Genomic DNA, 25193 nt, shown 5'->3' on the forward strand with positions numbered 1-25193 from the left:
GATGAAAAAGGTAGGAGGGGAAGTCAGAGGGTAATTGAGGATCACATAACATCTTATAGGCCACAGTCATGACGATGGCTTTTATTCTGAACGAGAAGAGAAGAGGAGAGGCCAGTTAATAACAGATTGATGGAGATAAGGTGGGAAGCAGAGGCCACTTAAGAGGACACTCCATTTATCCAGGTGGACTATTATGGTGGCTTAGACTAGGGTGACAGCATGACAGGTGAGATAAGAAATGGATTCTGAATATATTTTGAAGGTAGAGCCTAAAGGATTTGCTGAAGGGAGTGAGAAAGATAATTCAAGTATGACACCAAATGTTTTAACCTAAGTAAATGGAAGAATGGAATGCTATTGAGTTGGAAAGACTGGAGGAGGGGTGATACACTGGAGATAAGTGGATGATAAGAATGTCTCTTTGGACATGTTATATTCTCTGCTTGCTTTTTTGTTTTTATTTTTGTTGTTTTAAATTCAAGCACTTGATTTTCATTCCAATATTCCTGAATATACAGGATATAGTCAAGATCCATTCAGAAAAAGAACTAATGACTCTTGCTTTTAGTCACTGACTTACCATTTTCAAAGCCCATCCCCACACGTTATATCCCTCTTTGCCTCTTCCCCCGAAACCATAAATGCTTCTCAGCAATGTTAACTGTCACAAGATTTAAGCAATTATCAAGGTAATTTTGCCCCCAAACTGTCTTTTTTCCTTCCCTTTGCCTCTAGAAGCTCCTTGATGCCCACACATCCTTGTGAGATCCCCCAGAAAGAAGTAACCTCCTAGAAGGGATCCCCTAGAAATGGTCACCCAGTAAAACAGACACTTCACAATCTTGAGGAGTCCCTTGGGCAGGTTATGTCTGCAATGCCTATTAGCCACACCCAAGTAGAGATGACCAGCAGGTGTCTAGGTAAAGGAGTCTGGAGCTCACAGAGAGATCCAGGTCCTAGATAAGAACTTATGTCTTCATAAAGTGTGTAGATAGAGAAGAGATACAGTGCCCTGAGGTACTCTGTTTAGAGTTTGGAGAGATGAGGAACCAGCAGAGGAGAAAGACAAGCCCGAGAGGAAAAAGGAAAAACAGAAGGGGTGTGTCCAGGCAATACAGTGGAGAATGTATCCCAGAAGAATAATCAGCTGTGTTGAATGCTGCTAGTAGGTGGAGTAGGAGGAGCCAGGACCTGCCCAAGGCTACACCAATGAAATGTCCCTAGTGGCCTGATAAGGCCAGTGCCAGTAGCTTATGAGTGAGGGGCAACAACCCTGTTGTAATGGGCTCAGAATGGAACGGGAGGGGCAATGTGAGACATAATGAATACAGACAACTCATTTACAATGTCCTGTTGTGGGAAGAAATTGGCTAGTAGCTGAAGGGGAAATCAGAGCCAAGAGAAAATATTTTTATTTAATGGGAAAAATAATAACTTGTATGCCAGTGGGAATTCAGTGAAAAAAAAAACTGATGTTATAGGAAAGAGAGGGGAAATTTAATAGAGCAATGTCCTTGAAAAGGTCTACAGAGATGTAGATAGAATGTCACACACAAGGAGCCAGGAGCTCAGGCGCAGACACCGGCAGGTGGTAGGTGTGGCGGTGAGAGCACATGGAAGTTCTCATCTGATCATTTCTGATTAGTGAAAAAGGAAGTGGCTGAGAGTAAGAGACATGGATGTGTGAAAAGCAAGTATAAAGTATGCAATAGTACCCTAAGAGAGTGGGGAAGGAATGGACAGTGGAGACATGGTACGCCTGCCAGGCAGCACCAAGCGCCCACTGGGTTTGTGCTCGTCAACTGAGTGAGACAACCAATATGGCGGTGCAGCTTCTTCCGGGCACATTCAGCTGCACGAGGGCAAGTGCAGAGGAAGTGGACAGAGATGGACGTCACCAGAATTATAGTCAGTCAAGTGAGAATGGCAAAGTGTGAGAGGGATCAGGGTGATGAAGCTGTGTGCCATGCTAGCAAACATGGTGGTTGATCATGGAATTCAAGCCGGGAAAGGAGAGAGTTAAGGACATGGGATGATGGTGGAACCATGAAGAGGTGGCAGATTCCATGAACTGAAGGTCCCAGTGGTCCCAGGTTTGTGGAGGTTGGAGGTACCACACAAGGCAAGCCAAAAGGAGAGGACGTGGTGGTCAGAGTGGGTGTCCAACATGAGCTCTGGTGGCACGGAGATTACTGGTGATGACAGGGTCAAGGGCAAGACTATGGGATGGAGTGGGTGAGGAGGGCAGGAGACAGTTCATAGGAGGACAGGTCAAGGAACTAAGAGTTAAAGATATGGGAAATATCACCAGCATGAAGATTGAAATCGTGGGAAACTAGTGTCGGAGAGATGGAGAACCAATCAGAAACAAAAACCTCCAATGAACCAGGGGAGTGACTGGGTGGAGAAGCAGATGATGGCAACAGGAGCTGCAGCGGGCCACAGACAGACCTGAGACTCAGAATAGGGGCTTTCGCAAGAAGGAGGGGAAGGAGTACGAAAACCACATAGAGGACACTACCCCACCCCAACCACGGTTCAAGGGTAATGAGGAAAAATGGCAGCCATCTGACAGCTGAGAGCTGCAGGAACGCAGTGTTGTCAGGGAGATCCAGGTCTCCAATAAAGCGGGAAGAGAAAGAGGGTATTTGCAGGCCAGGTTAGGAGGGATTTTGGCACAGACCACACAGAGAAAGGGCCCTTAGAGCTCCTGAGGGAAGAGAGACAGGATTGGGAAAACTGAAGAGTCAGATGAGGATCAGGATACAGGGATGATGGATGCCTTAAGGGTCAGACACAAGTTGTGGTGAGACTTGTCCAGTTGGTCAAGGTAGGACATTGTGGAGAGGCTGAGACAGCAGAGGGGTCTCGCCAGGAGCAGAGAAGGGAAAAGTGGAGGATCCCATTTGACCCCTTCTGAGGAAGGGGGTACTCTGGAATGCGGGGTGCTGAGGAAGGCAGGGGATACTGAGGAAGATTGGGGTTACTGAGAAATACAGACTCCCCACTCATGGACCGGCAAATGTGTTTTATATAATTAGGCGCTTCAAAAAATGCAGAAATACTGTCAACTATCCCAACAGTTAAATTAGATCATCTATGTCTAAAATAAATGTAAATCCTCTAGAAACCACAATTCTGCATTTTTTTTAAATTACAATTCAAACTACCCAAAATTTCCTAAAATATAAGAGAATGAATATGACAGCACTAAGTCTCACCATGACACACTGGCCCCACTGGGCGCTGTAAGTATTCCTAGCTGATGTGCATTCTCCTGCCGGCACAATTTTGTAAAACATCAAAACAAGAGGAACAGTGCTTAGGCCCTGAGCGCTTCAGGATTCTTAGGAGGAAGCTGGGTGCTTGTTTTATGTCCGTAAAATCATTTTCGACAGATAGTAAGTTACATCATATCTCCTGACAGGATTATTAGAGGGTGTTACCACAGTAACAGTGAGCCACGTGCAGCTGGAGGAGGAAGTTAGAAGGCACCTTTTTCAGAAAGAACAAATCGCATAATTTCAAGAATGGAAAGAATTGCTAAAGGCCCTGTAGTTGGATCCTTCACTCAAACGCCCTAGGAATAGCGGTCCCCACCCTTTCTGGCACCAGGGACCAGTGCTCCTATGCGAATCTAACGCCTGAAGTTCTGTGGTGGAGCTGAGGTGGTGATGCTAGCTCTGGGGAGCGGCTGCAGATACAGATGAAGCTTTGCTGGCTCGCCTGCCACTCATCTCCTGCTGTGTAGCCCAGTTCTTAACAGCCCACGAACTGGTGCCGGTCCACAGCCTGGGGGTTGAGGACTCCTACCCTAGAAGATGTAAAGCTGTTACATACAGAGAAATAATAAGAAATGCCCTTATAAAATTTCACATCATCCAAAGAGAAAAATAAGGCAAAAATGAAACTTCTCAGTCATGAGTTGGGAGATGCTAAAAAACCTACCGTTAATAATAAGCACGTAAAGAAAAGATTTTAGGCCTCACTAGAAGGAGAACAAACATATCCTCGGTACTTACTATATGCCAAGCACATTCTTTCCACCTAATCCTCAAAAACATTCCCGTTTTTTCGGGTGAGCAGTCAAAGGCATGATCAAGGTTACAGAGTGAGTGGCAGAGCTGGGACTTGAACCCAGGTGAGCCAGCCCCACACACTGAGAGTGGAAAAGCACAGGTGAGTATGCAGTCTACTTGTCACCAAGCAGCTAGCTGACTGGCCCTGAGAAAGTCACTCTCTCTTCCACTCTCAGTTTTCTCATCTGAAAATAAGATTAAATGCCCTCTTCATAGACAGAAATGGCTTCATCGAAGATCAAAAAAGCCTCCGGTCTAATTCCGCAGAGTTGTGTTCTTAGAAACAGGTCAGAGGAAATCATAATGGTCTGATCAACACCTGGTGTTTCTATCCAGTGGAGACATCTCCAGGCCACAGTCTCATCCATCTCAGACCCGAATTCTTCCTCATGCAGTTACTAGCAAACGTACCGTTAAGACAACTAAACTTTGTCCCCATTTAACATCCTTTCTCTAACTCTAGCTTTATACTGTGGGCTCGTTCAGAGCAAGCCTGGAAACACAGTCAGCTCTAAATACGTGAAGGTATCAGCTCCTTTTAAGCAGAGCTTCCGGACTGTTTCCACATCAAGGCACACACCTGCCCCACTCCACCTTCCCAGCGTTACTCTTATTCTCCAGGTTTCCTCAGATCATGCACACAGTTGAACTATCTCCATTCCAAGTGTTCTCAGGACTCTGAGAAGGAATTCCGTTAGGGTAGAAGGCCTAAATTAATTTAGGAAAACTAGCTCTTTACAACTTCCTAAACACATTTTTAATGTTCTGGGTTTTTAAATATGTATATAAAAGACAGAGGGGCGACGGAAATTGCAGGGTTGTGCTATACTACTACACACACCTCCATCAAATACAGATCCATTCAAATACAGCTATTTTCTTTTCTTCTGGCTCTGAATACTTCTTTAACAACCTTTTTAATGTCCACAGCACCTTCTGCAAGTCTCAGATCTTTCTAGAATCAAGTCTGCCCTGATTCATATCTCACTTCAACTACTCAACTAACTAGCTGTGTGCCTTCAGTCGTACCTAAAAGCTCAGTGCTTCAATTTGCTCATTTGTGAAATGGCAATAATAATAGAACCCAACTCATAAAGTCCAAGTGAGGTCAAACAAGAGCGCTCAGAACACGGCCCAACAGAGTATGTAAATACGAGCTACTGTTACAGTCTGGACTGTCAGCTTCTGCCCAGCCTCTACCTTTGGTGCACTTCCTTTAAAGGTCTAAGTTCATTATTAAACTGCCATATTGTCACACTCCTTCCTGTTAGTAGTTTTCCCAACCTTCTCCAATGGAATAATTTACAAAGACATGGTCAGACTTAAAATTAAAATTATGAGAGTTAAAATTAAAATTATGAGATTTCCTAATATTCCTGACTTCTGGATTCTGATCTATCACTTAGCCATTCGTACTCAGCATTTTTTAAAACAATGGCTTCCTTGACAGTCTTCTCCAACTTTCATTTTTGGGGGGGTGGATTCTGATGACCCATCATCCTGTACACAGGGCTCCTCCGGATGTCTCCTTGTAGTGAGTGGTCCAAGGACCTCTGATCCATCCAGTCTCTGACCAATGTGACCAATGCTCCCTGTGGCCAATGGCATGCACTTAGAAGACAGATGGCAGGGGTGTGAGGTTCAACCTGAAGCTGTGGAACAAAGCTACACTAATTGGCCTGTCTGGGAATTAAAACTTTGATCTCTGGCCTCTTTAAGTATCAAACACTAAACAAATGAGCCAACATTCTTGGCCTGTAGCCAATACTAATACCTTCTAATGGATCATTCCTAGTCATTTGTAAAGTCCTGAAGTGGGGGATTTGTCAGATAATGAATATACTATATTCGAAATGCTGTGACATAAGCACTTGTTCAAAAGAAGCAATCATTTCAAAAGACATTAAGCTGCACACTGAACACTGAAGATATTTATGGAAACTGACTTTAGAAGTAAAGAGAAGCTCTCTGCTTCTTTACTACATAGCTTGAAAAATAAATGACACTCCTAGGGAAGGTCTGCCCACCTGTGTTAAGTGGGGACAGAGTCAGATTCAGACACTCAATCAAATTTGCATTTGGTTCTACTTAGAAATGGTATCTTACTATGGTAAGGCTAAAGAAAACATCTTTAAAATATAAGTAATGAATTTGTAATGGGAAAATAATAGGAACCAAACAGAATAGACAATGAAGTTGACAGATTCCTAGAGTTCAACAACAACACAGGCAAAATGGGCCTGATGTTAAAATCCTGGAAAGTGGAAAAGGGCATCTATAGTCAATTCTTTCTTAATAAATTCACCATTACTTCCATCATTTACTGATCATGTGCCAGTAAATGCCTATGCTCAGTGTTTTATGCCATCCCTCATTAATCTTTATAAAAACCCCTACGGAGTAGGTGACATGCACTAGTCTCACAGAGCAGAGAGAGGACTCCGTGCCCTTAATCACCTCCTTCCACCTGCCCGGCATCCCTGCATCAGGCCGCCCACCTCCCAGCCCAGACTCTGACTCTGACTCTGGTGAGAATAGAAACTTCCATTCGGTGGTTTTGCCAGTAATGGACACCAAAAAGGCCACAGATAAGAGGGTGTCCTTATCTGCGGCAGGAAAGACTGGTAACCGCTCCATAAATCCCATTGGAGGAAAGCGAAGGGAGGTGGAGGTGGGGAAACCTAACCCCACCTTCATGAAGCCAGCTGGTCATCTAAAACGGCCAGAACTCACATATTCCAAGACTTTCCAAGAAGGTCCAAACAGCTAAAAATGAAAAATACTTTCCCTTCCTAGCCAGGCTTAGAGACCGTATTGGGTGTGTGTGTGCGTGCGTGCGCGAGGGGCAGGGCTCCCCTGTCTGTAACACAAGTAACAACTTCTCTATTTTCACCTTCCTCGGTTTGTTTTGGTGGCTTTATTTTATTTTATATTGGTGAGAGAACACATGGGAGGGGGAATCACAAGAAGGGAATTCTGTAGGTTTATTTTTCACTCATGGAATACAGAAGAAATTCCATCGAAACTAATATGCCCTTTACATCCAGTCCCCTTCTCCTTAGATCAGCTGGAAATTATATGTCCTCCATTGGTTTTTCCGCAGCTTTTTTCTCAAGGGGGTGAATTTTGGGAGTTATTCTCTCAATAACTGCTTATTTCCTCCTTCATGAGGAAATTGCAATCATGGAAATACTGGAGGGGATCCAGCAAAATAGAGGAGCAGACGCGAGTGCTGGCCCTTCTAGGTCTCGACACTGCCGTGCTTGCATATGTGCATTTCCCACCGGGCCAGTGATGCTGCAGACTTGGCCTTGGATCCTGGAGGAAGGACGGTCCTGCTGGTGGGGAAACATGTCGGGTTTCTCGAGGGCACTCCAGCAATGGGGCATTTTTGCTTGAGATTGGTATCCTTTAGATGAGAAAATGCAGCCCCCGGGCAAACTCGCTGCTGTGGCATCAGTTAAACTTCAAGGATTGTATAAACCTGTGTGCCATCAACTGAGCGACTGCAGTGATCACACTGTCATAACGAACACAAGGCACATGACATTTTCTGGGAACAAATGGGAACAGAAAATATACTCCTTACGTACTGGTTACCCAGGTGGATTTAAACAAGTATAGCTGCCCAACCTCACCAGAAGGATCAGTGGCAATTGTTAAAAAAAAAAAAAAAAAAAAAAAAGGCTGCCAAAAACCTTCACAGAACTAGGATGCAGAGGTTGCATCTGTTCCCAGATGAGGACATCCCAGAAGATATTCTTAAGAAATTAGGAGAAGAGTTTCCTCAACCACAAAAAGTACCCGGACGTCTGCGTAGATGAGTACATACAAGAAGAAACAGAGGCTTTCTCAAGAGTGTGGTCTCCACCTGAAGATCATCAGCTATATAAGAATGAAAACTGCAGAAAATAATGATGAGGTGATTGAAACTTCCTGATAAATTTCTCCTAACCTACAGGGCAGAGCGAAAAAAAACTGCTTCATTTTGACACACACACACACAAAAAAGTTATGGGTACATAAAGTTTGTGGAGAAAGGTCAGGAAGAGATATTCTTTCAACAGGAAATTGCAATAAAATACATTATTTTGTAGGGAATATACCCTTTAGAGACCCTCTATTGGAGAATTAATGCTGGTGGAGACTCAAATTCTGAAACAGTGGGATGATCCATGTGCTAATTCTAAAACGTATGTGCTAATTCTTTTCATTTTAAATAACGTTCAAAAGACAAAAATAGCACAACCCGAAAAGCAAAATCTAAGTGTGAATTCCGTTCCTGACAGAACTCATTCATCAAAATAGTTGTGAAACCCCAATCAATGGCCGTTACTGGAAAAGTGCTAAATACAAAGATTTCATTAGAATGAAATTCTCTGAACTGTTCTTATAAAATAAATGCAACAATTTATATCTGCTCATAAGTAATGACATAATGGCAAAATTCTTACCAAAAATATATACTCTCCTAATAAAATCAGCCAAGAAATAGAAAAAGGGTTACCATTTCTCAGTAAAATATATAAAGGCAGAACTACTAGGAAAATCGGGGGTAATCGAGCCGCATACTATTTCCATCATATGCATGGAAAATAAGGACTGTGATCTGACCAGTCACCACGCAAGACAGAGTCCACCCAGGGCACAAGTTCTGGGGCAGAACTCAGCAGGGTAGTCACACAGCAGTACTCTCCATCACGTTCAGCATTGAACATTTATAGCTGTAGTATCCTTCTTACATACTGGGACCTTTTGCTTAATGTTTTTTTAAATATCCTTACTGAGTCAAAATATTAATAACCACTAAACAAAAGTTTTCAAAAACTATCACTACATCATGTTCACTCTGACCAAAGAGCACTCTTTGTTACAAGAACACTTTTTAGTATTTTATTTCACCGAATAACAAAAGAGTCATTCATCGTGTTGTCCTCATTCCCGCTGGCCTCATTCAGTTCTCTTGAAGAGCCTCTGACCATCGCCACCACAATCGCCCCTTGCACTGCGTTTTCTGTAGCACCTTTCAGAGAACAACTCCACACAGTTCAAATGGCAATGACGCCATTACAGACATGGGATCGTTCAGAGGATGTTGGCTGGTTATGCCATTGTGTGATGAGACAATTAACTTGACATTCAGCTTTTTAGAGTCAGTCTAGATCTGTTTCCTCCCAACCTCCTGTAACAGAGGGGAGATCATCAAAGTCAGAAGAAATGTGCCCCATTACTATTGTACAAATAAAGAAATAGGAATGTAAAACTAAAGAAATTAAATCTTAGTTCGTAAATGTTATTTGGCTTTTAAATGGTTCTTGAGAAATGATATCAATTGAAAATATATTTTGGCAAACACTGGAAGTTGAATCAACATTTGATCAACATGAACAGAAACATGGTCGACTTGCAGTAAGAGAGGCATTAACTCAGAAGTGGAAATGGTTAATGAGAAAGTAGAGAAATGTGCCTGGATATCTCTACATTTTTTTAAAGCACAAATAAATGATAAGCATTTGTCTCCTAAACCTTATGACATCATAATGACTATCTTTACAAAGAAGTACTTCACTTATTAGCAGGCATACAGTTTATTCAAAATGACATTTTAATGTTCAATCTAGACACTGTCTTTTAAAGGGCAACTGTGTCAAAACTACAAATCTGTCAGTGAAAGAACAGAATTTTAAAATGAAATTCTAAATGGCTCCTGAATCTTCAAAGGATGCTGATATTAAGGTTCACATCTATCCATTGTTCCTAAAAGGGCACACCTAAAACAGTGATGAAATAAATTCTTCTCTTAAACAAAGTAGGGCATAACTTGACAAACACTAAAATAAGTGCTCAGTGTTTATGGATTTGATTCACTCATTCATGGAAGCCACATTTATTGAGCACCATGTACTACAAAAGGGGCTTGAGGGTATAAAAATGGAATACAACTAGTTTGTTATCCTTAACAAAGGCTAATAATACTATATTTTTAATAATAATAATTAAAATATAAATAATAGTTAATAAGACTGAGGTGTTTTCATGAGTGATTTGCATGCATTAACTCTTTTAATCCTTACAAGAAACTCGGGAGATAAACATTACTATTAATTCCATTTTACAGAGGAGAGAGCTGAAGCACAGAGAGGTTAAATGACTTGTCCAATGTCACACAGCATGGAGCTGATTTAGCACAGGTTTGAACACAGGCAATCGTGGACCACAGTCCACACTCGTCACCATCATATTATATTAACTTGCTGACGGGAAGGTGGCAAGGAGAGGCTGTATTTGGAAGGGCTTCCTAGAGAAACACAGGGAGCTGAATCATGAAGGATGAAATGGAAGAGGGAGGGATTCCAGTCCGGGGACAGTGCAACCGAGGAGCACCGTTTATCGCCAACACAGCGAGTAGTTTCTAAAGCCAGGACGAAGGATGCTTCCACAAGAAGCAGGAGACATAGCCAGAAAGGGAGGCAGAGGCCAGCAAACAAAACCTGAAAGCAGGGGAGGCACGGCTTTTCTACCTAGGAATAAAGAAGATGGGTAGAAGGGGGGTGAACAAGGAAGCAAGCTGGGGAACATCTGCAACAATTCAGGAGAGAAGTGATAAGGATCTAAACTGAGGTGCTGGGATGGGCATGTGACTGGCAATTCCAGTAACAGGGCAGAATGGAGATCCTCTCAGAACGAACAATTTAGATGTGCACACTCTTCATATAAAACATGTGCATAGCTACCGCATAAAATGGCTTTAACTGCCTGCAAGGGAGGTGGAAACCTAGAGACAATAAACAGAAATGCAGATGCCGGCACAGGTGATGGAAAGAGCATGAACTCCTAGCACGGTCAGCCCCACTCTGCCATTCCACAGCAAGGCCACCTGGGACAGCCGCATATCACTAGGTGCTCCGTTCTGTAATCAGGCTACACATGAACCTCAAGTCTACACACACGGTGTCTGAATACCATTTCTCAGTTGTAGACATGTCAGAATTAGTAAGATGCGTCATCCTATTTCTCTCTTTTATTAGCTTATTTTCAATAATCGTTCACAATCAAGCGTAGCTCCAGAAAAATCACAAAGATTAAAAATAATTGCACAACCACACTCACAAAGTGCATCTTTTCAACAGGCATTGCATTAAAGCAGCAATTGCTTAATGACACTTTCTAAAATACAGAATTTCCAGAAACCTCATATCATTTTCATAACAACACATCCTGATAATTTAAAGCCAGGAACGCAGTTACTACACATTCCTTATAACAAAATCAAATCAATGGAACTGTATGCTTTCCAGGAGTTTCATGGATTAACTGCCTACCTACAGGGAAGGCCGAAGGAGTAATACAAGAACCAATGCTACAAATTGCAACACAAATTCCAGTTTGAAAGCACACACACTAATTGAAAACTATTCATTTAAAAAATAAAAAAAAGCAAACACACACAAACACATATATATAGACTAAGGCACCTGATTCACAGAGAATTCCTAAGCTCCATAGAAAGAAAAAAGTAAAACTCCAGCAGGACAGTGAAATGGAAGGAAAAGAAAGGAAACCTGAGTATATCTTCCAGACCAGCCCTTACCTGCATGACTTCAGGAAGTGTTTAAACCTATTCAGGACTCAGTTTCCTCATTTGTAATGATGAGATATTTGCAGATGTTTCATTTCTTTTTTTTAAATCCACACTCAAATTTAGCAAACACTGAATGCTCATTCCTCTCTTGAAGAGGTGCAGTGCCTATTCAAAATTAAAGATTCTGACAAGTTCTGCTGTCAAGAAACCTCTTTAAACTTGTTTGACCAGACAAAGCTTTTTTCATTTCACACCTGTGAACCCTGGATTCCAAGGGATACACGTAGCAAATAAAGGAAAGGCCTCTCCACATTTCTCTGACATCTGCATCACTCTCTACATTCAAAAGGGCCTCCTCCACAAGGCAGGAACTGTGGCACAGGCAGTGCTGACTACTCACCATCTGCCTCTCCAGCTGAGAAAGAGGACCCTCTCTCCAGGGCAGTACTTCCAAAGATCCAAAGAAGGACTCCTGCCTGCATCGTATGCCCACGCCTGGACTGCTCCCTGGGGCCAGGGGACCAGAGCACCGGTACCAACAGGCACAGAAGCACCAGGCCTTCTCCTGAGCCTTCTCCTGTGGCTGTGGAGCCGAAGTCACACTAGAAATACAGGGCTACAGAGGGCAAAAGAATGTCCCTAAAAGAAGGGGTGGAGGGAAGGGACAGGGGAGGAGAAACAATCTCTACTCTGAGTTCCAGACTTTGACCTAAACAACGCCTCCATGTGGATGTGTGATGGGTCTTCCTAAATCCAAAACGTTTTCAGTTCTCCATCCCTTCCCCTTCCACTCGCTCCTCTCCCAGCCTCAGCAAGTCGCCACCATACACAGCATCCAAGCCTGGGAGTCATCCTTGATTCCTCTTTTTCCTTACTCCCCACTTCAAGCTTCAGCAAATCCACTTGATGCTACCTTCAAAATATATTTGGAACCCATCCACGTCTCTGCAACTTCACCGCCAACACTCCTCCAAGCCGCCACGACCTCACACTGGAACAGCTGCAGTCCAGTCCACCCACTTCCATTTCTGCCCACCCACTGTGTTCGCCAGTGTCTCAGTGCTCAGCTCATGATAACCACAAATAAATATTTGCAAACAAACTAATAAATCAGGAAAGGGCGCTGGGCTTGACAGACAAATGTAGCAGATGGCCAGTTCAACCAATACCCAGGCTTTTATGATTATTATGACTGAAAAGTTTAGCTCTGAGGCTCCTGGCAACAATGGCAAAAAAGCAAACAAGGATTATTTTAATTAAATGATTTTTTAAAAGCAAGCATGTAAGTTTATTAAATGAGAAAAGTTCATTTCTCCTGGGACTAAATGCTAAAGCAATTTTGAGTCCTTTATTCAACAAATGTCTTTAAATAAAGCACTGAATAGGAAAATATATAAAGTGGTCCTTCACACTCTAGGTTTCTCGTGTCAACTTTTGCTAAAAGCCAAAGGCAAACATTAAATATTAAAGCAGTACACCTTCAAGAAGGGTTCAGCTGGGTAACTTTCTAGAGACCTCACAATAAAGAGGGCTGAAGTCTGATGACCTTGGGGACAAACAGTTCGGCAGGTCCCAAGGGTGCCTGAAGGCAGTGAGGCAGGCTGAGAAGAGCCCAAACCACAGGGCATACAGAAGAATGTCGTTGGGGTCCTGCCTCTGCCGATTAGCTCTGGGGAACTGGTGAAGGATTTTAAGCAGAGAGTGATATGCTTGGATGTGCAGTTTAGACAACCACCCCTGCAGCTGTGCAGACCACGGACCCCAGTGTGGCCAGAGGCCATGGCTAGTTAAGAGGCTACTGAAGTTTTCCTGGAGAACAATGGTAACAGCATGAACTAGATTTTAATCAAACTTAGTACCCACAAAACCTCTGTAGCCTACAGCGGTAGGCTGCATCACTGAAGCTCTATGACTGTGAGGGGGCCCTGGGCACATGTAATCCTTACCCAAAGTCTTTTGCAGAGGGCTATTCCCGCACCCACTAACGAAGCCCTTGCATAGCACTGAACTTTTGAATTCTGCAGCTTCCACATGAAAATAGAAGAGTTGTTTTGACAGCAGGAGGCTGGCCTGAGCCAAAAATTAACTAGTCCCATAACTAGTCCCAGTGTGTGGGTGGTGGTAACGCTTAGTTCCTCTGGGTCCTCAGAGGCCAGAGACAGCGCTGTGTGCCTCCTCCCAGGGAGGTGGCTGCTTCTTGTGGAAGAGTGACTGCCCATAGAAACAATGTTACAATCAAACAAACTTCTTATGCAACTTATCTTGATAAACATGATTTACTTCTGCAAACTTTTATCAAAATTATGTTATAAGTTCCTCCTCCCTCCCCTCAAAAAAGAAATTTGAAATATAAACCATAATGGAAGAGCTCAGCAAAATGATAAAATCGATCACCCATTCTCAATGTTTCTAAGTATATAAAGGAACATCTGAGCCAGTCCTCCGAAATGGCAGAGCCAGCACCACTGAGAAAAGTCTCACCTAAGACAGCAGGTAAACTGTGGCTTGGGCCATTTCAGGGCTCATCCTTACCTGTCGTCTAAAACAAAAAAGAACCTTCTGACTTGGCTACAATTTTCCTGACCTCCCAGCTTCCATTCCTGCCACACTGTCGTTCAGTTACCACACTGCAATCAAGATAGAAATCTGATCATTTCTCCGCTCCTGGGGCTCCCCAAAAGCTTCCGCAGAGCCCTCCAAGCCTTGGCCCCTCCAGTCGTCAGGTTGCATGGCATCCTTTAAATCCTTTCCCACTTGTTGCTGCCTGGCCAACTCTTACTCAGCTTCCAAGGCTCTATGTGGACATCCACTTCCCTGGGGGTCATCCCTCTAGTCCTGAAGGAGGCCAAGGGCTAATTTGTCATCCCACAGCACTGTGGGCACCTCTTACCACATGATGCTGAAATGACCTGTTAGCATCTGCACCTTTTCTTTGTCTTACTTATCTCCATACCCCTCATAGCACCACAGGGTCTGACGCATCACAGGTACCCCCATTGATGTTCACTAAACTAACTGCAGAATGAAACTCTTCCCCTGACCTTCAGTTTCCTGACCTACAAAAGTGCACCGCAATGTGCAGAGATGGGTTAATTTAACCACAGAGCCCTGATACTAAATAGGATCACGTGCTTTTTACAAGTCCACCGTTAAACAACTTACATCAAAGAACGTCTGCTTAGATTAATAACAATAAGCTAATGCCCAGACTGGGATTGAAACTTCCCAAATATCCTCTCATCGCTGAATAGTCTGAACAACAATTTGGGGGTAAAAATATCCCATTTCTATTCTCATTGTTTTCCTCAACCCAACTATCAAAACACACAGGCCACTACAACAGCTGAACTACTTTCGGTATTTTGAAAAGTTCTGTCAGAAACAAGAAGGAATCTGCACTTAGGTATGACCAAAGAGGTAATGCAATCTCTTGTTCAACTTCTCCAGAAGGCCCCTATGCATTCCACACCTGCATCCTCTTCCTCTTCTCTTGGCGTGAACACCGGTGAAGAAGACTTTTCCCATTCTCTGCTTTTGCAAGGATAATATAAACTTCTAAATGTATCATGTCCTGATTACGTAGGATAAGAGTCAGAAAATGCAAATGTATACAGAGGCCAACGTGGCATTCATTGTGAAAGAGCAAAGCAGGCTGGATGGAAGACAACAGCCTTAAGGACAGTGACACACGGCAGCCAACCCTGGCTTCAGAGTCATCGACAACACGAGGGCGCCTTGTGGACTGTGAGGAACCGGAGCAAACACGCCGCAGCTGAAGGGCTCACGCACAGCAATTCCCATCCTTGTGAGGCACAAATGTGGCTAATGTTCCATGGTCTCAGTTGTCTGTCTGCTCAAGAGCAGCCAGAACAGATATTTATGACTGAAATCTCCCAATTTGTAAATGTTGGTAATCAATTTTAATTTTGTTTCAAAACTATATACTTAAAGGGCATTACAATAGACTGCAAGCCACTAGCTTGTAACATCTGCTTTATGTCTAAGTTACCCACTGTCATTTAAAAATGGTCCACTGATTCTTATGAACTTTGTCCTCTCCAATGTGACTGAAAGACCTTTTGTGACTAGAAGAACATATGACCCTCCTGAGACTGGCACCAATTGTAGGGTCCAAGACTCAATGCTTCATGCCCAAGAACAGCTGGATTAAAATGTCCCTGTTAACTAATACGAGTTTTGTCTACAGCTCATCATTCCAGGAGATTTTCCCCAAATTTCGATTTAACTACCTCAACCACTGTTTCCACAAGGAGCCAGGGGAGTGATGGAGGCTCTGAGGAAGCAGTCAAAAGCCCTCAGGACCTAAGACCACTCTGGGAGAGAAAGAGAGAACAATCCTAAATTCCTAGTAGGACTTGAAAGAGGAAGGGGGAGGAGAGTATGACATCCAAACTCCAGGGAAATACAACCTCTACAGAAAAGAAACAAGGCTTTGCAGCTCTATAGGGAAGAAAAGTAAATAAATTAGACATGCAAACAAGAGGGAGAGAAATGACATCAAAACAGGAAGCTTTTAATGAAATGCCCAGAGGCGCTCAGGTCTGTAGCCGCAGTAAGCAGTAAGATTCTCAGCAGTATCTAGAAAATGCCTACGTCAGTCTTTAAGGACGAAAGGTCTAGAGTACTTTCTGTTCTGTGTAGTACTTGTCAGGAAAACTAGTTAAGTGCCTTGCTGTGGGGTTCAGTCTCCTTTAAAGGATCTCATCAGTGCTTTAGCTCCTTCTGATACTTCTGCTTACCTTGATGCTCACTACTCTGTGAGCCCTGTCCCTACAACTCCACCCCACACCCCCTGTCCCCACACCTCCAAACACACATCCCCACGCGAGCCCGGCACAAAAGAAAGATTCATTTTAGACTTGGGTTTAAATAGGAGCTTTGTTTATTTGCCCATTTCTTCATTCACCAATGGGAAATACCACCTACCTCACAGAGGGGATCAGATGAAATAAGAAATCTCAGGACCCTAGCTCGATTCAAACACAATCAGTGCTCAAATGTTCGCTCCTTCCCCCGAGCCCACATCCTCCCACTCAAGCTCTAACATTTTATAGTCTATGACCCAACGTGTCAAAAGTAGAAAATTCTGAAATTCTGACCATACCCAACAGAATCCCGAAGAGACACACAACTTATAAATCTCTTTTTCTTCTTCTTACTCAACATTACACATTTTCTGAGTGGCAGATAAACTAAAAGCCTGTAGTAGCCAGTATCAATAGCTAGTAATCACTTTTACTGGAGCCTGTTATGCTCGTTGCCAGGAAATTTTTTTCCTAATCTTAGATGTTGTTTAAAATATAGTAATAAAAGAAAATATTAACAACTGTGGAGGCCCATATGCTGCTCCTTTTCAAGACAACAAAATGCTTTTTCAGAGTTTGTCTGCACAGCAAGCAGCAGCCAGAGGGGAGCCAGAGAAATCAATGGAAACTGGCTGTTTGGAAAACTTCTTAAATAGAAAAGAGGGGCTGTGTTTCTCCGGTTTCTTCTAATCTAAAATCCCTGATGCAGATCAGGTTGATCTGTGAATTTTTATTGCAATTTCACCGAAGAGCCAAAGAGAGTGAGCGGTTAATGACGTCTATGCCGCAAACCTCGGCTTCATCAGAGGGAACGCTCACAGGCATCAGCACAGTTGACCGCTGTGTCCTTCTTGGACTGTTACCCCATGACACATTTTCCTGGGTCTCCCCACTTTTCTCACAGGCTGTTCTTCCGTTCCTCTGCTTGCTCACGGTCTCTGGAAGTTGAGTTCCTCCTGGCTTGGTCTTCTGGGCGATCCCTTCCCCTCTCCTTCCATCTCCCCTTCTGCTTCCCTCTCCTCCCATCCCCCTCCTCCTCTCCCCTCATCTTCTCCCCTCTCCTCCCTCCCCCTTCCCACCTCATGGGTGAGACCAAACACCTATTCCAATGGCTTTAAAATCTCCCTGGACACTGGCAAGGGCCAAACTAACTTTTTCTCTGGGCCATACACTCATCTCACCATCCACAGCTCAACATCTTCACCAGATGTTTCAAAGATATTCCAAATTCAGTGCGTTCAAAGGTTAAGCCATTTCTCACCCCCATCAGTCTCCCTCATCACACTAAGTAAGGCCTCTACCTACCCAGCTGCTCAAACTCGTCACCGATTCCTTTTTCCTTAACTCTCATGTATAAGTCTTGTCACTTCTCTACTTCAGATACATCCCAAATCAGTCCACCTCTCACCGTCTCCTCCAGCAATCCTGATTCCAGGAGTTCTCAATTTTTTTCTGTATATCAAATCACCTGGAGGGCTTGTTAAGACACAGACTGCTAATCCCCGAGTGGAGTTTCTGATTCAGTAGGTCTGTGATAAGGCTGAGAACAGTGCATTGCTATTAAGTTCCCAGGTGATTCTAATTGGCTGGTGCTGCTGGTGCTGAAACCTATCACTGCCCGCTCTCTCACCTCCACTACACGAGAACGCCCTGATGACTGGTTTTCACAATGTCTCACCTCCCTCAATTCATCCTCTATTTAAGAAGTCTACATAATCATTTTAAACATATCAGATTATGTTATTTTCTTATTTAAAAACAAAATCCAAACTCCTTAGTTGCCACAGTGTATGTGGTCCAGCATGAGTTCTTCAATCCATCATGCTCTAGCTTCACTGTCTCTTCAGGCCCCCTAAAACCATAAGCTTCCTCAGGGCCTTTGCATTCTGTTGAATCTGCCTAGAAGATTCTTCACATGACTCTTCATATGATTTCTCTCTTTCTCTTCCAGGCTCATCTTAAATGTCACCATCTCATCTAACTATCCCACATAGCCCCCCCACCCCAAATTCCTCATCATTAGACTCTTTTCAATAGTTTCCAGCTTTGCCACACAATTACTGTTTATACATTTACTTTGTCTCCCTCACTGCCTAGACGGCCAGCCAAGCCATGCTTGTTATATTTGCTATATACTAAGCACAGTGCCTACTACTCAGTACACACTCAGTAAATTTCCACTGTAGAAATGCATGGACAAATAAATGAATAAATAACAAGCCTTGTAAGTAGAAGGCAATGACTTCAAATTTCTAGCTAACATAATCAAACCAACTTCCCAGATTAGTTGAATCAGTCTCTTTAAGAAGTAAATTATCTTCCAAACAAGTCAAAACAGTACCATATGAGAGCTGTGAGAGGGGAAAAAAATGCCACTGAACACAAATCACTTCCACAAAAACAGACTCATCACAGAACCCTGAAATCTGGAACTGGATTGTCTTTTCCAGTACTTATTTTTAAAGATAATTAAATATCAGCCTTTGCACCAGATGACACTTTTACAAATACCTCCAGATTACACAGCTCATGACAATATGTCAACACACTTTCATAGAATACACATTCCTTCCTCACATAACAGCAAATAGTCAAGTTTCAAGTAATTCTCCACCACAGGGATGACGGAAACCTATCTCACGGTACAGCTCAGTGAATTGGTCTCCATAGATACTCAGCAATAAATCAGGCAAAGTAACACAAAGCTCATCGGAATCTCTCCCCCAACCCCCAAAATGCTATCTGGTCACCTCTGATCCCTGGTGAAAGGTCTGCTCCATATTTGCTCATTAAGCAAATATTTACTGAGCAAGGAATAAGCAAAACAATACATGGAGGGCATCTGCACCAATATCCCATAATCACACTCCTAAAAGAAAGTCTGTTATCGCTTTTACTGCTTGACTCCTCTAACAGTGCCCAGTGGCCCCCAAGAAAACCTCCACATTCTTCAGCAGGGCCCATGAGACGTTCGATCTGTTTTTCCAGCTGTGGTTTACGCTTCCAGCTACATTTCTCACCACTCCCCACATTCTCACCTTTTGTAATTCTGTAAGGAAAACTGTTTTCCCTCAGATCAGGAATCCTTGCCTACCAAACCCTCCACTGGCCATCATCCTAATCTGACTAATTCAAGTTTTTTCTCAGAACTTGGTTTGGTGCCTGGGTTCGCCTCCACCACTGCTGTTCTTAGTCACGATGGAAACAGTTCACTTGCTTTTCTCGTGACTACACTGTGAGTGACATCCCTGAGGGTCAGGCCTGGGCCACATTCATTTCTGATCCCAGAGCCTCTCACAGTGCCTGACACAAGCAGGGTTCAAAGAAAAGTAACAACAGCTAAGAGGTAGAAGTCAGGCAAATGTCCATCCACAGATGAACGAACAAAGAAAATGTGGTCCATACATACGGTGGAATATCATTCAGCCTTAAAAGGAAATCCTGTCCTATGCTACAACATGGATGAACCCTGAGAACATTATGCTAAATGAAATAAGCTGTCTCAAAAAGACAAATACTTAATGATTCCACTTACATGAGGCATCTAAAGTAGTAAAACTCTTAGAATGTAGGATGGTGGTTGCCACGTACTAAGGGGACAGGGAAAGAAAAGTTGCTGTTCAGTGGGTAGATGCACTTTCAGTTTTGCAGGATGAAAAAGTTCTGGAGACCTGTTGACAACGATGTACATGTAAATAAACAATACTGAACTACACATTTAAAAATGGTAAAGACCGTAAAAGTTACATTATGTGGTCTTTTTACCACAATAAAAAAAAAGAATGAATGTTACACAGACAAGAGACTTTTATCTGCTCCCCTCTCCCCAACAACTAAGGTCTAAGCAAAAATCCTGCAGTTTCCAGAAAAGTAAATTTTATACAGAAATTTCCATTTTCCTACTATTATTTATCAAACTAGAACTAATGTTGCCACAAAAGGGATAAGGCTTCGAAACAAACCGAGAGGAGACCGTCTGGTGAGCTAAGGGCCTCCAAGGCCCCGAGTGACTCCCCCCGCTCCAGACCACCCCTCCCATCCCTCGCTCCTCCCTCTCAGCCCCAGCAGCCTTCTAGGGGTTCACCTGTGCTCTCTGGCTCAGGTCATGCACACCTCCGCTGCCCTCAACTGGAACGCCTTCTCCCTTACTTCAGAGGGCTCCACTAAATGTCCCAAACTTCCATGACCATCACATCTAAAAGAGCACCCCACCATCCCACTCAGCCCCTTAACCTCCTGGCTCTGCCATTACCAGATACTTTATCACGTTTATATAAGTGTTCACTGCCCATCTTCCCACTAGAATGTAGGGTTCAGTGGCTTGTTTGCTTGCCGCCATCTTCTCAACACCTAGAGAGGGTTTGGCCCATAGTAAGCACTCAAATGTCTGTTAAATAGATGAGAACAAGATACAGTCAGCCTTTATTATAAGAAAAAACAATACACTTAACATTCTCAGGATTGCTGTGCCAGGCTCAAGCATTCTGCAAAAATTTGCTGCAACTGCCTGACACCAGGAACGTATTTCTTGCTTTCTTCTGACCAAGGTTTCTACTAAGAGAGCTTTACTCCAATAATCCTTTCACCAATAAACACGTGTTTGAGCCAAAAAAAAGAAATATTGAATCTTGAGGTATCAGGCTCTTCGACAGAGTTAATACCTGGCATCGGGTATTAACCCTCCAGGGGTGACCCAATTCTCCTCCACCCTCTGTGGCAGCTGCAGGCTGGGGAAGGCGTTCCTACAGGTCTGCTTCCTTGTGGGGCATTAAATAGGGTAACCTCCACAATTCACTTTTACCTGGAGTTTTACCTGAGCCATGGGCTACAAGCGGGGCCCGCAGGACCCAGGATGCCAAACAGACATGTCTTCCTTCCTCTTTTCTCTGTGGCTTTTTCCTTTCTCCTATAATGGCCAATCCTACAAGTGATCCCTGCTCTTCCACATTTCCGTTCTGAGCTAGAAAACCAAAGTGCCCCAAATCCTGAACCACCTTTTAATCTCTTGTAATATGATCATTTATATGTGAAAAATATAGCTGAGAGGGGGAAAAAAATGAAACAAGAGAATGAGCCAGCTGGGCTTAGAACAGTGGGGGAGAGAGGATGAACGGCACAGTTCCAACCTCCACAGGTTTGGTTTAGTGACTATCTGTACATGAGCTGCCACAAAAGCTGGACAGAATAACCAGGATGTACTTCTATGATTTTAAAAGTATGAATAATAAACGTTATTTTGTCACTTGCAAACACTCACAGAAGTCAGAACAAGAAACCAGCCGAGCGAAGCGCAGGACAGGCTGCAAAGCAGCAGACCCCTCTGGTGAACCAGGACTCATGATCAGTCTAATCAGCTGACTGTGCACAGAGCTAAGGCTCCCGCATAGCTAGGGCAAGGACTCTTTACAAGGAGTCTATGATCTTAGCTGTTCTAAGCACAGCAACTCCTTCGGATTTGATTCACCTTTCAACATCTACATTAAGTGGCCTCATTCATAGCTAATGGGTATCAATGAGTCCAGCCTCAGATAAACACAATTTTCCAAATTTGGTATTCACTGAGTAAAGCTTTACCAAGAATGGGATCTGTCCAGATCCCACTTCAGTTCAAAAGAAAAAGAACCTCGGCCTTCTCTGATGGCACCCGTGTCCCTGTTGGGCACCTCACAAACCCAGGGAAACAACAGCCTTCAGGAAATGGGACTGGGGTCTCTGGGCCCTGGAGCATAGGTGCCGTCTGGGCACCTCAGGGCAGCCACGTGTTACGAACACCACCCACCTAACTGGACTGGAAAATACTTCCTTACACTTCATACCCAAGACTTAACTGTGGGCCAAGGAGTAGTATAAGAAAAATGGGCTCCCAAATAATGAGCTGCGTGTAGCTGGGAAGTTCAGCCCATCCCAAGTGATGGAAGACTTGAGGTTTGCGGGCAGAAGAAAGGGAACAAGGACAGCTTAGGTGCCTTCTGCAACCACTCCACAATTCTCACTGTAGGATTTATGACAAACAGCTCAAAAAAGATTCAAAAAAAAAAAAAAAGGAACTAACTCTGCTGGTCCAAGCCTTTATCAAGTTTCCCAGATATACTAAAAAAGAAAACCCAAATCTAAAGAGAATTTGCTGAAGGCATTATCAAGGCCTGATAATTGGAGTCACACAGATGCTGACTCTGAAGGCATTATCAAGGCCTGATAATTGGAGTCACACAGATGCTGACTCTCTGCACATGACCAGTAGCCCAGATCAGTTGGTTTTGTCCCCAGAAGGCCTTTCACATCTTCCTGTTCCTCCGTCCCAATGTCACTGCAGATGCTCCAGTCCAAGACTACCGGACAGCTGCCAAGCTGGGCCCCTGCCACTGCCCTTCCAGCCCACTTTGCACACAGTCGCCACAGCCATTACTCCGCAGACCTTTCTCCTGCCCAAGGCCCCACACCCTCTGGTTCAGACAGAACTAACAGACACTGTTTGGTATGGCACGTACAAGCCCAGAGTCCTGCAGGTGAAAAATGCTCCAGCAAGGGGGAGTTCCTAAAGCAGAAACAAACGGATATGCTTCCTGGTGTCTTTAATACTGATCCCCTCACTCCTCCCAAAGGGAATTTGAGATGACTTAAAATAAAATACAGATTCTAAAAAACAAAGTCTTAAGACAAGAATTGGAAGACAAGGAGGAAAAGAAGGAGCTTTTTGGAAAACAAGGAGAATATGGAAACAATAAGTTATGGCTCTTATTAATAAAAGAGAGCATACAGAAGAAAATGCTCCTAACTCAACTGTGAGAGGAGCCTGTCCCAAGAGCAACATGCGTTAGAGAGGAAGTAAAATTAAAATGATCAGTGTCCTCAATGACAGTTTTTAGCTTTTAAATGGTAGAAACAGTCTTCAAAAACCTACCCCTTCTGCCTCCTGATAAATCTTACCTCTAGAAACCACTCCAGGATAGGAGAAATGCCCCTCCAGGTACACTGCTAACCTGATTCAAGGGTAGCACCACAATGAAGATTTAATAATCAGCCCTTTGGAATATGAACCATCTCATCCAGAATCATTAAGACAAGTTCAAAACTGAGGCCCTGTCAGTCCCCAGGGGACAGGCTGCCCACTGGTTGGAGGACACCAAGGACTGCATAAGACGACAGGGACAGTATTCCTGACAAGGGCAAACAGCCCAGGTCGTGGGGCCACTCCTTACTCTACCGATGTCTCACTGGGCAGCTAGTGCTCCCTGCGAAATTTTAACATGTTTTAGAGTAATCACTTTACCAATTATGGCTACTTGCAAGTTTACCTTCTAGGTTGTTAGAAGCAGTTCTCAAATTATGTAAAGAAACATTTCTCAATGTCATCCACAAACCTCATCACTACTAGCATCACTAATAATGACATTGAAGGCTTTCAGCTATGACCATGGGCAATAAGATACAGCAGACGACAGTGTTTCTTAAAAGTTATATGCACAGAACATAGGTTTGAGTTCTGTAGGTCAGGGAGGGCTAAATCTGCCCTTCTAACAAGCTCTCCAGTGATACAATGATGCTGGTCCATGGACCACACTTTGGGTAGCAAGGGGCTACGTGGTATCTGTTTCTTTTTCTTTCAATTCTGTTGTATCTAATTCTGAGTGAGCACAATGAAAGGAAAACTAAGTTCAAAATATTGCTGAATCTGATCTTAGCAATCCCCAATTTAGGGGAAGTGGAACCCTCATTTTTATGACAAAGGCGTGAAACTAAGAATGGATTTTGTCAAAGAATAACAGATTACCTGAGACGGAATTAACTAACCTTCCATGAGAGACACACATACACATAAAAGGGGAGGGTGGAAGGTAGGAGAAAGAGGCTAGAGAGAAAAAAGGAAAGCAGTTAGCATCTTCCACCACAGGGTGAGCCTTTGGGGAGGCCATGGGGTGCAGTGATGGGGGCACAGTGTGCAAACTGCTGGCTCTTCAGGGGATGTTTGTAACTGAGGAGTGCCCATCATTCTCAAACAGGGAGCGGCGCAGCACAAGAGGCAGGTACCTAGCAAAACAAAAGGAGCAAAGCTGAGGCTAAACTGGTGTATAGAGAAAACCTCACAGCACCACAGGGTTCTGAGGTCTAGGCAGGATGGATGAGGAAATTTTCCTTAAGGCAGTGGAAACGACCTCTGTCCTTATCATCTGAGATACAGTGCAAACCTGGAGGCCACCTGGTCTCCGGCTTTGGTTTCTTCATCTGCAAAATGAAGATTCTAACAGGACCTACTTTGCATAGTTACTATGAGGATTAAAATAGTTGCTGCATATGGTACTACATACAGCAAGCCTTTAATAAATGGGAGCTATTATTTTTTTTCTGCATTCAGCAAAGCAGTGGCACATACTCTCTCAGAAGTGCTGATATTCTATGATTTACTGATGCTTTTCAGCCCCTCTAAAACTTTGCTGCTTGTTTCTGACTCTAAAGCAAGTCAATTCTTACAGCAAAACTTTAAATGTGTAGGCGAAATCTAATCATCATAAAAAGAAGAGTTATTTTGGGGCATTTATATAGAGAACTTCCATCTGTATCATAGCCAGTTCTTGCAATAAAGCCAAATACATGCTCGACTATTGATAGGATGGAAAAGAATCCATTAAGGAAACAGCGGGACACACCAGGAAACAACATGGATATATGAGAGATACTGTCAAGAGAGGGGTAGCAAAACTTAGGTTG

At 43.4% G+C, this 25193-nt stretch overlaps 1 protein-coding gene and 1 pseudogene across 7 annotated transcripts in view; one reads left to right on the top strand and one right to left on the bottom strand.

Annotated features, from left to right (window-relative positions):
* CARMIL1 (capping protein regulator and myosin 1 linker 1) overlaps nucleotides 1-25193 on the bottom strand; it is a 262767-nt gene that overhangs the window by 211336 nt on the left and 26238 nt on the right. The gene's annotated exons all lie outside the window — the stretch shown is intronic.
* LOC102897224 lies at nucleotides 6967-7994 on the top strand (annotated as a pseudogene).

Source organism: Pteropus alecto, unplaced genomic scaffold, assembly GCF_000325575.1.
Source record: "Pteropus alecto unplaced genomic scaffold, ASM32557v1 scaffold106, whole genome shotgun sequence".
Lineage (NCBI taxonomy): Eukaryota > Metazoa > Chordata > Mammalia > Chiroptera > Pteropodidae > Pteropus > Pteropus alecto.